Source organism: Cephus cinctus, unplaced genomic scaffold (genome assembly GCF_000341935.2).
Source record: "Cephus cinctus unplaced genomic scaffold, Ccin1 Ccin1_scaffold0727, whole genome shotgun sequence".
Lineage (NCBI taxonomy): Eukaryota > Metazoa > Arthropoda > Insecta > Hymenoptera > Cephidae > Cephus > Cephus cinctus.
Window position 1 is genome coordinate 243,402 of NW_014333343.1, and position 11,780 is coordinate 255,181.

The window sequence follows — 11,780 nt, forward strand, 5'->3', positions numbered from 1 at the left end:
GGGGGGGGGGGGCGTCGGCTCGTAATTTCGGGATCACGTGTCCCCGCCGTACAATGTGGATCACAAATCCTGTGTCCATGCGCTTTATTTTACGCATGTGCGTTTGCCCACTCTACGAACGTAGGTGCGTGGATTAATACACACGTTACACCAGTCTCTCCGCGAGGGCTTTAACGTGCGCCACCGGTAACATCGGTGAAGCGCGCTGGATCCGCTGCGTCTATTTATGCATTTAACATAATTATATACACGTAGTCCTTCATCCGCGCGTAGGAGCTGCTTTCTATTGTATATGGGAGTCGGTAATGCGGGTGGGCTCTGGCGCACGTGGGAAATAACGCGGGGAGGTGCCAATGCATGACGCTGTTTACGTATAGTTTAGTATACGCACAATGGCACGCAGGTACTCAGGGCCGTGTGCATTGATATCGGGCCCTAGGACGATTCTTTTTTTTTTTTCCTTTTTTTTTTTTTTTTTTATTACTATTATTTCGTTGTCGTTGATTTCCTTTCCTGCCATACGGTTATGTAGTTACGAATAAGGGTTTATTGTAGTTTCAATCAATGAGGGCTTTTAAAGTACGATAGACTCGTACACGGCGTTGGTGTTTCTATATGCTAGTATATACGATACGGCAGTACCGTCCTAGTATAGCACGTTAGTACGGCGCTGGCTACGTCTACGAAGGACTTGTATCGCCTGGCGGCTCTCGTGTACGTGTAAAACGTAACGCTCGCGTAGCGACCCACGTCGGGGCTACGCAAGTGCACGAGTGTCCATTGGACGAGGTATCGGGCTGCTGGACTTTATACGAACGCCGCGTACCTTCTCGGCTCCAGGCTACTAAAGAGTCGAAACGTTGCGGTCTCGTGCAACCGGGAACGAGCGGCGGCCGGCGAATTCGTTGTTGGTACCGTGTAAGCGCAAACGCGACCTGATCAATACCCAGAGTTACCTACCTACCTAGCTACCTATACCTACCCACTTCCCGCCACCTTTCCACACCAGTCTTCCTTGCCTGCGGAAGAGCCACAACGTCGGAGTACCCACTTCCGCGTTGTATATAGATATATTTTCTGTGCATCTATACACAATGTTATTCGGAGCTATTGTGCCGGTCGACTTTGGCGCTTTCATTTGATTTTTATCAATTTCTCCGGTAGAACCATCATCATCAATATATATACACGCACATGGGTGGCCAGTGCACTCGGTTCAAGTTCAGGGTCACACGTCGTAATCATCCGTGAACATATTATATCGCGCGACTTGTCTATGTAATCGCGAGCACGGTTTGTCAACTCCATCGCGCCTCGAGAGTCCTAACCTAACCCGTCTGCCGGCCTACTTCGTTACGCGTCCTACGTCATCGTAAGCTGAGCTAGATCCACGAGTACTGGGCTATCGTATTTCGTAGCTTTTCCGATTTGGACTCGTTTACGTTGTAGATCTACCAATAGTCAAAGTAACTTGTTTGACATTTCTCAAGATGATTAATCATCAATCGTCGGTTGTTCCAGCGTCAGGGAGGTTATTTTACGAAGTGAACTCTGGAGCGTAACATAAGAGCCGATCCCGGAAGTGGAAGGCGGGTCCGGCCGTAGCTTCGCCAGGAAGAAGAAACGGCTCGGCAGGTCAAGGGCGGTCACCTTCGTCGATACCTATGCCAGGGAGTCAGTTCTCTCGGGCTGAGACTCGATATTGCTATACTGTACGCCGTCTTCCCGAGGTGTGATTCCCGCAATGATTCGACCTCGAGAAACAGGTGGACGCACGGCCGGAACGTTAAACGTCGACGGCGGCCTATAAAAACTTAAGAAGTGGCTGTAACTCTGCTAGGGGTGCCTGGTCAAGGGCGGCCAGTTTGCTTCCTTCAGCGTCTATCACACACCGTCGGGACCGTGTACCGCCATTACTATAAAGTACCGCGCGATCCCTCGTGTTCGTTGGCCATTCGTAATACCTACGTTGAATACGATCGTATCGGCCCAAGACGATTGTCCCCGTGTACGCCCGCCTTAGAACGTCGTCACGTAACTTAACCTATAAGTCTAACCTGTACCAGGCGCGTCAGTTGCTCCAGGCCCGTATCAGTGCGATCGACCAATCCTTTTGTACGAGGATACTCATTGTCGTGACGACAATGGACCGCGTACCCGCTAATGAATTCATCCGTGTAAAACGTCGTATCCTAATGTCGTCATCATGACAAGTTCCGCAGCCTGTCGGTACTACCACCCAGGCCAGAGAACTCCTGGACTTAATGTATTACCCGGCACGACGTTTATAGGCTTTGCCCCGAGAAGGTCTACGAGAGAGACTGTTCATGGGTAAGCTAGTGGTAGTGGTAGTCCCCTTCATCGTCGTACGGCTCACCAGTCTAGTCTACCAGTCAGCCAGCCCTCTAGAAGATTTTTCCTTTATGCATTGTATGTACGTACGCACGCACGTACCCACGGCCGAGTACGTACGTAACGTACCTACTCTTTCGCTTAATACTGCTTATGGCCGCATGCCCAGTGATGTATGGCGTAGCGCGTACTATGGGTTGGAAGTCCGTGACGACAAATCATGCGGCGGAGGGGGCGGGGGCTCATGTTGACTAGCATTTCTTTCACCGTAGAGCTATTTCGTGAGAGCGTTCGATGCCTCTTGCCGTGAATCGGCTCGCGACGCTGTGGCCTTCACTCGAAAATATGGCCTGCGCGATAAGTCTAATCTACGTGGGGTTCATGCGCCTTTGTGTTTCTCGTGTTACTCTTCGTTCCGCGGCCTCGGGAGACAAGTTAATGCCGACTAGACTGACAACAAGTCGCAGTGGAGTCGAAAACTCCTGGCGCGAACACGCTGTAAACAGGCGGTCGTTACGCTTTCCTTCGAATACATGCATTCGTTTCGTGGCTGGCAGTACGTCCCGTGTATTACACGTGTTACGTATGTAAGGTGGATGCTCGGTACGTTGGTACGCGGATGCGAGACGAAGATTATCATATTTCGAGGATAACGCCGGGGTCCGTCGTATATCTCGGACGCTGAAGGGATTTGAAATTTAAATTCGAAAACATTAACCATCGAGGGAATGCTCCTGCCACGTCGTAGAAGAGAAACTTGGACTGCTGTGTAAGCCGGGCGCTTAACGGTAGGATTCTATTCGCTAACGTTAACGTGTAATCTGTTGTAGATACAGTACCTAGTACGCTGTACAGTCTGCACGATATACCGTTGTTACGAGGGGCGTCTTGTTTATCGTTCGGCACGATTAGTTTTTGTAATTTTTCGTAAGATTGTTGAAATTCACCTCTATCTGTCTCTTTCGCTTTTTTTATCTATTGCAACGTCACACGTCTCATCGTGAACTAACATGGCGTCCGTTTCCCAATGGGTCGTATGAACCCGCAAGTCAGATACAAACGCTCGGTGCTACTAGGAGTGTGGCAGGAAAGTCTTTTTCGTTCTATTTGCTTCCCGCCAGTTGCGCCGCGCCTGCCATGCATACAGCGACGCGTCTGCCCGTAAACGATGAAACAAGACGACAAGTCTGAACGTGCTACGCGCTCCTATATACAACGTATAACTTACCGAGGAGTGTTTCACTGTAGCTTAGTGTGTACAGACGCGCCTTAGATTCTCGTTTGTAGATAGCTCGAAAGCCTGAGGGCTTTCTTGGTGTACCGAGTGACCCTTTATGCATATGCGTGACGAGGGACTCGCCAAAAGTCCTATGAACATACGTGCGGGCTGTGGTATTTCTGCTGTGGTCTATAAAAGTCAAGTAAGCGTCTGGAAAAGACTCACGCAGCTAGTAACACGTAATCGGCATCGAAGCTAGGATTAAGGTAACCTCTGTAATAAGGTCCTTCTCTCCTGGCGCGATCGAGTTGTCGATCGTAGTCGTTACATTTTCTGCCTTGAATTCAGGCTGACCCACATTTGTCCGAGCGTTGGCAACACTCGTAACGGCTTTCCAGGCGTAATCCAGTCTCGGGAGACTCGAACGCAGCCCCAAGTGTCAGGAATACCACCTCCTTCTCCCAGTCTCCTGATATTCTCTTTCACTTTCAAGTCAGCTACTAACGTCATCGAGATAGCTTCGCCTCCCGGAGAATTTGACAGACTCTACAATCACGGCCATTTTGCCACGAGTACCTACTACGTAATTCTTGTTCCATACCATGTTTCTAGAAATTGTATTTCCATTTCAGTACTCTACTCGAGAGCATATTACTATTTAATAGTGGCTAACTTTACACTGCAGTCGAGTTGGATACGGTGGACGCGTACGAAGGTATATAGCAGGACATGACTCTCGTATTCCTTTCTGTATATACTCGATTCGTGTAAACTCGCGGTCGAGAAGAAAAATTGAGATAAAATGGCTAACCACACTGGGTAATGGAAACAGTGAGTAATTTAGGTATACGTACCCGGCAGTGTGTACCTACTTTTTCTAAGCAGGTTTACCGTAACCGGTTATGGCTGTCCGGCATAAATAGACTACTTGGTCGTCACGCTTGTTATTATGGTCGGTCTTTCGTTCCACGACAGTGGTTAGGGCTGACGCGCAGAGGCCCAGGTACTCAGCCAAGCATTAGTTTTTCGGCTTGTTCCAGCAGGTTATGTCATTTTTTGTCTTTCTATGCCACGAGTTATATCTAATAAAATTTTGTACCTGTGCCAATGAATTTTTCTACATTTGCACTGTATCGATATGCGTATTACGTGTGTATATATATATATATATATATATATACTCCATGATTTTCTACTCGGGGCGTTGTTGGTTGGATTTGACGTGAGAGGCGCTGGCGTCGATTCTCCCGAGAGAAACGAGAGAAGCCTCGTGACCGGTGGTGGCCGATTTCTGGTGTTGGTACGCGTGATACTAGGACAGTAAAGCTAAAATAAATAACGAGCGGAAGTGGCGTTACGTCTTTCCGAGGCATATTGACTCACCCTTATATCCTACGTTGAGGAATAGCCAAGGCGAATGCGGGACACGAGGATACGGAATACGCAATGTATGGGATACGGGTATACTCCTGGGAAATCAGTGTACATCTAAACGTTGCATGAATGATGAACTTTCCTACTCGAAGCGGCCGCCGTGCCTCGTGCCATTACACACCAAGGCGTCTTACGACGTATATAAACGCCTCCCTGCATGCCAGCCACCAAAACTCGATTCTATCCAACTGTTCCTCTTCCTAGTCCGCTCCTAGCTCTACCTTATGCACTTCTATCCTGTCTTGCATAGTCCTATGCCATTTTTCGTCTACCCTTCACGGTGCTGCATCCACGCGACGTCTCTGCGCATTAAAACTTTCCCAGCTGCTCTTCCAGTTTCTTCTGTCGAGTAAAACAATCTCGCGGAAATTATACAACCGTCATCGAATAACGTGTCGAACCGTCAGGCTGCGTGGCCGCCGTATCCCCCCGGTACGACTTCATGCAGCGTCGCGATAACACTCTTATCATTTCATAACGATATTTTCAGTTTGAAAAAGGACGTGCACGCCAGATATACATTTATTAAGCAGCTCTAAGCATCGATAAGCCATGACGTAGGAGTTCGATGATAATCGTGATTTTAACTAAGTAATCAGCTTCTCTCTCGCTCCTGTTTATTAATTGACTCAGTCATTACTACAGAGACAACGTAACGTTCACTCCCTATTATTTGTAGCGCTCCGACGAGAACCAACCTCTGCGCTCTCGATTACGTAAGAAGACTCGAGTAGCGATGCTGGCGGAAAAGAACACGATCGAGGTAGGAGAGAGAGAGAGAGAGAGAGAGAGAGAGAGAGAGAGAGAGAGAGAGTGCAAAAGTAAGAGGGAGCGAGACTAATAACGAATGTGCAATGAGAGATAGAGATGAAACGTCCGACGCGGAATGGGAGAAACAGAGAGAAGGAATTGGAGGGGGGAAAGACCAGACAAGAAGCGATGCTTCTCGTGGCTGCTTACGTGGTCGACGCTGTCGGCCGTGCTAAATTTGTTTATTCGCGCGACCTTGACGCCGACCTTGACCGAGGACTTTACAGGGCCTTGGAGGACCCCATTGAGGTACGCGGAACGCTCGGCAATGCCGAGCGAGCTAAAGACCCTAACCTTATCTGCTGCTACCTGAGCCGTGTCTCGAGGACGGTATTGCTGCTCGGCGCTCTTCTACTTCTTCCAGTAGCTCCCGTGGCGGCAAGTCGTAACGTAAGCCGCTCGCAGATCACGTATTTCCCGTCGTTTACTCCTCTTCGTTCCAGTCTCGTTTACCTCCTTACTCATCTTCTCGGTTAGACAACTCGAGTGTCTGCCTCTCCGTTACGTGACGGAGGGAACATTACAACTTCTCTTGCCACGTCATTTTTCCGTAGCATACATACGCGCTACGACTGGATCCGTGCTTCACCTTCGTGCCGCAAACTCAAGGGAGGGCGTTGTTGTCCTGTGCTTTTCGTATACCGACAATATCTTGGGGTATCGTGAAACGATTCCGGGACCGTTTGGGAAAGGGATCGACGTTACTGGGTAAAAAGTAAATAGATAGCGTTTCACGTGGTACGTAGTACGGAATGGGTATAGGTTAGGTACGTACCTCGGTTGAGTTGGATAATGGAACGGGCGTTTATTGATGCTTCTGTAAGTAATGAGAACGCTTTTGGAAATTTATGAGAATGCAGCTAATCCTCTAACTAGCTAGATATTCTTACCCGCTCTCTCCTTCCCTTCGCGTATCTTTTCGTACTCGTACTCTTGGGCTCCGTGGGATGGGACGCCATTACCCGAACAAATTGCCGCAGTTCGGGTTAGCGTTTCCTTGTTTTTCGTTGCGCCGGCGTGTTTTCTCTCTTTTTTTTTTCTTCTTCCTTTTCATTGATATTACCAGCAGCTTTACGTCAGGGACGTACTTTCTGCGATTTTCTTGATACAGGGCCGGGATTCGCATAGATATCCTACAGCTAGGTTATAACACAGTGGTAAATGCGAAGGTTTCGGTTGACTATGCTTCGCTATCAAGAAAAAGATTGTAATGGCTTTGATGGATCGGGGGCGGATGGACGGGATAGACCGATAGGTGGTCATTGGGTGACACGAAGAGGGTGCTCTCGGGTTCTCGAAGAAAAAAGTATGCCGCAATGGAGGAAGGGTAAGATTGCGAATGGCTGGCACCAGCCGGTTTTACGTATCTGCGGGTCGCTTTTCTGAGGAGGGCAGGAAGTTTCGGGAGAACGGATGAGGCGGCTCGGGGGTGGGGCAGGGGGCGGCGTGGTTTTATGCGGTGAAAGGAGAGGAAGAAAAACAAAAGGACGGCTGCGATGGAGATTGTGAAGGTTCCCCGAAGGTGGCGGGTGGTGGCGTGCTGGTCCCGTGGATGCTTCAAGAGACAGGGTGAAAGAAGGATTTAGGGTTCGGGAAGCCCGAAAGGCTCATGGAGATTGAGACGTTACTGTGAAACGGAAATGCGACGGCGGGAATGGCTTTCTCTGTATGTATTATGAATTATATATATATATATATATGGTTGGATACAAAGGTTCATGTATATGTATATACGATCGTTAATTTGAATCTGTATGTTCGTAAGAATTTATTTTACTTGAGTTTATTGAGAATTCCACGCTGTTTTTATTATTCATGTGATTTTAATTCTTTTAGGGATTTATCGGTCGCCTTTTCATGCTTTTGAATACCGGCGATCGAAATTTCAGTCTGAATTTCACGGACTTTAGAATAGCTTCGTGGTGACGGAAGTAGCCTTGGGTAAAAAAAAATTTCTTTATAGTTTGAGTAAATTTTTTTTTTTTTATTTTTATGACCGTATGGCATAATTTTATTGACAGTCAACAATTTTATACCGGCTTAAAGTTTACGTAGTATAAAAGTACCGGTGGGACACAAAGGGTTATAGCTACGTACTATCCGGTATATCTTCATGATTATCAGAGCTAATGGAGGGTGAAGAATGCATAATAAATCTTCGGTGTATGTTCACGTTTCGCGCTGCTTACTTCACGCTGGTTAGTATATACGCTGGGAAAGGTCTTCCTAGACACAGATTTTTACGCGGATCCTCCAACGAGATTCGAATTACCCGCCGTTTAATTCTATCTACGCCGCGGCTACGTAGATACGTGACTCGATCCTTCAAAGAACGTCGTTACGTACATTGTTTTTGATATTTTTGTTAAACGCGATGTCCGTCGTGCGATTAACACGCTCACTTCATGGTAAATATTTGTCAAGGGCCACAGTAGGCTGGCTATATATTCTTTTTGCTCGCGTAACGCTACCTCTTGTAAAATGGATTAACCGTGGTAATACGTAATCGTTGAATCTGCAGCTGGCATGACGGTTACCGGACTACATCCTTTTAATATATACGTTGTACACAATGTATACGTATAGATTATATTACGTGTTCCGCGCGCGCCGAAAGATGCCGTAGAAAGGCCGAAGCCCGACTTACACCAGCCTGAAATCCGTCCGAATGGCCGATAAGTGCTAAAGCACCGGATTAACGACAGTCCGCATGCGAACATTGAATTAGGCCTCGCTAACTGCCGTCCCTAACCTAACTATCGCATCTTCCAAGGCTCTTGCACGTATTCGCCATGCGAAGAGAGTCATCAGAAATATCTCGCGTGCCGCCACGCGATAACTTTTTCCCCGTGAAAAATCAAATTTTCTTCCGTCACCGCGCAGAAACACGTAAATTTATTCGACAAGTCCGCACGCGTGAAATTCGCCAAGAGCCCCGGGCCAGACTTCTGGCTTTAAATATTAACGCAGCCGTTTCGCGCTCGCCGTCCCTTTTCAGCCGCGCTCGGATTTCCAGAGAGCGACAGAGACAGATACGAAAGAATGCCAACCCGACGGATCCTCGTTGCCGCCACTGTACACTACCGGTTACCGACTATAACCGTTACCCCCTGCCGCCGATTACACGGCGCGCCTATATTTACCTGTACGTTCGGTATATACGTATATCAAGACTCGGTTGCCCGCGAAACTTCAGCCACCATCCCTCTACCCTCGTTCTTGACCTCGCCCAGCTTCCTCAGCCACGAGTTTCCTTCCCCGCCGCCCTGCCGTCGCCCCACCATCCCCTCTCCCGTCACACTTTCTCCCGTACCAACCCTCGCGAAGAACTTCTCGCCAGCTAACCCCAAACCCTGTCGCAGCCTCCTTCACTGCACAGTCCTTCGTACAGTTGGCCATGGCCAACTAGCTGCAGCTAGATCCGTCCGATTTTTCGTTTCTCGTTTTGTGAAAATTCAAACAGCGACTAACCTAACCTCTCATCGATCTTTCTCGACTCCGATACCAACCGTCGTCGAATATGAGAGCCACTGTGCAAATGGTGCTTCTTGCATTTCAGCCCGAATCCCTCGATGTGCTGGCGCATACGTCATTAAGGTTTATCGACGGAGTCAAGTGAGCGTCGTTGTGTCCTCTGTATTTATGGGTCAGGGAGGAAGGGAGAGTTTGTTCCCGATTCGCGCAGGAGAAATTTTTCGAAAACGTCAAGACGTTTCGAAACAGTAAGACGCACGGATAACTTTGTGGGACTAGCCGTCCTAGCCGGTAAGCGTGGATAAAAAAGAAATAATTCATTGGGCAAGATCGCGGCTGAGTATATACCCGTGGGGGGTCGGACCCGACTATAGCGTGATGGCTGTGACGGTGGCGATGACGTTGACAGTGGAGGGTTCTCCCACTATGAAGTATCTATAGCGCCCAGGCCTCTCGCCGTGCTCTACCTGCTGTACGTCGGCGAGACGGGAAACCCAGGGGTTTTGTGGGAAGCCCGATGTTTTCAGGAGGGTTAGTAGCGAGCGACGGGGTGACGTGTATCGATCAGCTGATGGCTGGGTCACGAAGCGGAGCCTTCAGGAGTCGAGGCTTCGTCCTGCTTCTGGTTTTGATTTTGATTTTGCTTTTGGTGCCTGTACCCGCTTTACTCCTGCCGTCACCTCCTCTAAGACTCCTTACCAATCCGGCTCCCCCTGTCCCCACCGACGTCAGACAGCGTCGTCACCAGCTTCTTCGTTCCTGGCTAAGATGCCAGCGGCTTCCCATTCAGCGTCTCCGGACGGAACGCAAGTCTTCTTACCCATTAACGCGCATTGCTTCCTACGATTTCACATTGGCGAACGGATGACGGATATCTTTTACAACGCTATACCTATCCCTCCAATAAATACAATCGCTGTAATACGAATCGTGCTCAGCCATTAAACGCGAGCACAGGGTATAAATTTTTACCTTCTTTTTTCTTTTTTAATTACAACACGTCGAACGAAACGCGAATCCTTTGACCATTTCACAATTATAATCTCTCCTTCGTTCCCTTTACCTTCTCCCTTCGTAGCTTCGGGCTACGGACGTTGTTACGTAACTACCGTACACTCCGATGGCTCGCTACGGCCGGGGGGGGGGAGGGCCGCCGCCTTGTGCAGGCTTTATAATTTATTTAACTTTTGTTTCACGCTTACATGGCTTCGTTTCGCTTTCATGCATAGATACACGCTTTGATGCGGTGCCCCTGTCTGACGATTTACAGTTACCTCTGTGCATGTAAACCCCCCCTTGCTTTACTCCCTTCATCAACCCTACAATCACAAATACCAGTCCATCTACGATCTCACTTGTGATTCGTTACGATCCGTATGTCGAGGCACGCGGCATCCTCGAACCTTATGTAAATTTTAGCGACTTTTGGAACGTCCGGTAGTTAAATAAATAAATCAGGTTTGCTAGTCCTTCGAAGATTCGTAACTCTGCGTGGATACTAATGCCCTTTCGTATTTAATTATGGGACTAGAAACGGGACGGTCGATTCAGGTGTAACGCCGGGTATTAACGGCTGAAGTTTCACCGGTAATAAAAGTATGCTTATTCGCTACGTGCAGTACGGCATTGAGTTGGCTCAACGAGGCTCAACATTAATAATTCCGTCGGTTGCTGGTCGCCTGATACTCGCAGGCCAATGCCTGACTACCGCCAGTTCTTAGCCAGTCGTGTAATGCCTGTGCTCGTGTTTCAAAGGGCACAACGTAAACGTTAAACGTAAACCGCGCCACGGACTTATCGCGAAAGTCTATCTGGGTTTTTTATGCGCCGTAATTTTCGTACTTTTCAACGACGATAACAACGTCGCGCTACAATGTTGTGTCGCGCGGCAGACGCTCGTCCCACTCCGTTTGCGCACAGGGTAGTTCAGTTCGAATTTTATGGCTCTGCCGTCCGCGAGAAAATTGACCAGCAGCTGGTAAATTTTCTCTGATGCTTATCCGCCGCTGAGACCAATACGTGTCATTTGGAAAGACAAATAACGTATAGCTTCCGATATACGGCAGGTATCGACGTGGGGCTGTGAGTTTTGTAAATTGGTTGTTAAAAAGGCTATTTATCTGTCCAACCGCTTCTTCGTGATATTCAGGTCCGATATATCCATGAACGATCGAGCGCAACGAAGTCACCGTCGACCAAGGAGCATATCAGGTCCTCGGCAACGTCAAACCCCCAGAATTTACATCGAGCTTGCGCACACGAGCATTCGTGTTTACGTTCCATTATACTGTTTCTTCCGTTTCCACTGTAACTACTCGTGCCCGACTACGGGAACGTTTACCGGTACTTCTCGGCCTCTCGACCTTACCGCGCCGGCAATGTAAACCGGTCCTAATGAGAGGGGCTGCGATTTACCTTCGTCACGAGGAAGAGTATTTAAGAGGATGGTCAGTGGGGCGGGCGAAGAAGATGGCGGCGAGGGGAAGGCGGG

The 11,780-nt window shown here is 48.6% G+C and overlaps 1 protein-coding gene and 1 long non-coding RNA gene across 4 annotated transcripts in view; one reads left to right on the forward strand and one right to left on the reverse strand.

Annotated features, from left to right (window-relative positions):
* The window catches only part of LOC107270347 (putative uncharacterized protein DDB_G0291608), a 36,240-nt gene that overhangs the window by 5,854 nt on the left and 18,606 nt on the right, over positions 1-11,780 (forward strand). Inside the window, exon 1 of one of the 3 annotated variants that reach the window (XM_025087714.1) lies at positions 2,809-3,140. The exons of 1 other annotated variant lie outside the window; for it this stretch is intronic. The gene's annotated coding sequence lies outside the window, so the exon portion shown is untranslated. Of the gene's footprint in view, positions 1-2,808; positions 3,141-7,276; positions 7,482-11,780 lie in introns of those variants that run through there. One more of the 3 variants, XM_025087713.1, reaches the window with a different exon arrangement.
* LOC112494743 lies at positions 4,757-6,978 on the reverse strand. Its single transcript, XR_003060500.1, has 3 exons — positions 6,706-6,978; positions 6,591-6,632; positions 4,757-6,519 (listed from the first exon to the last, which is right to left on the reverse strand). It is a non-coding gene; the product is annotated as an uncharacterized LOC112494743 (long non-coding RNA).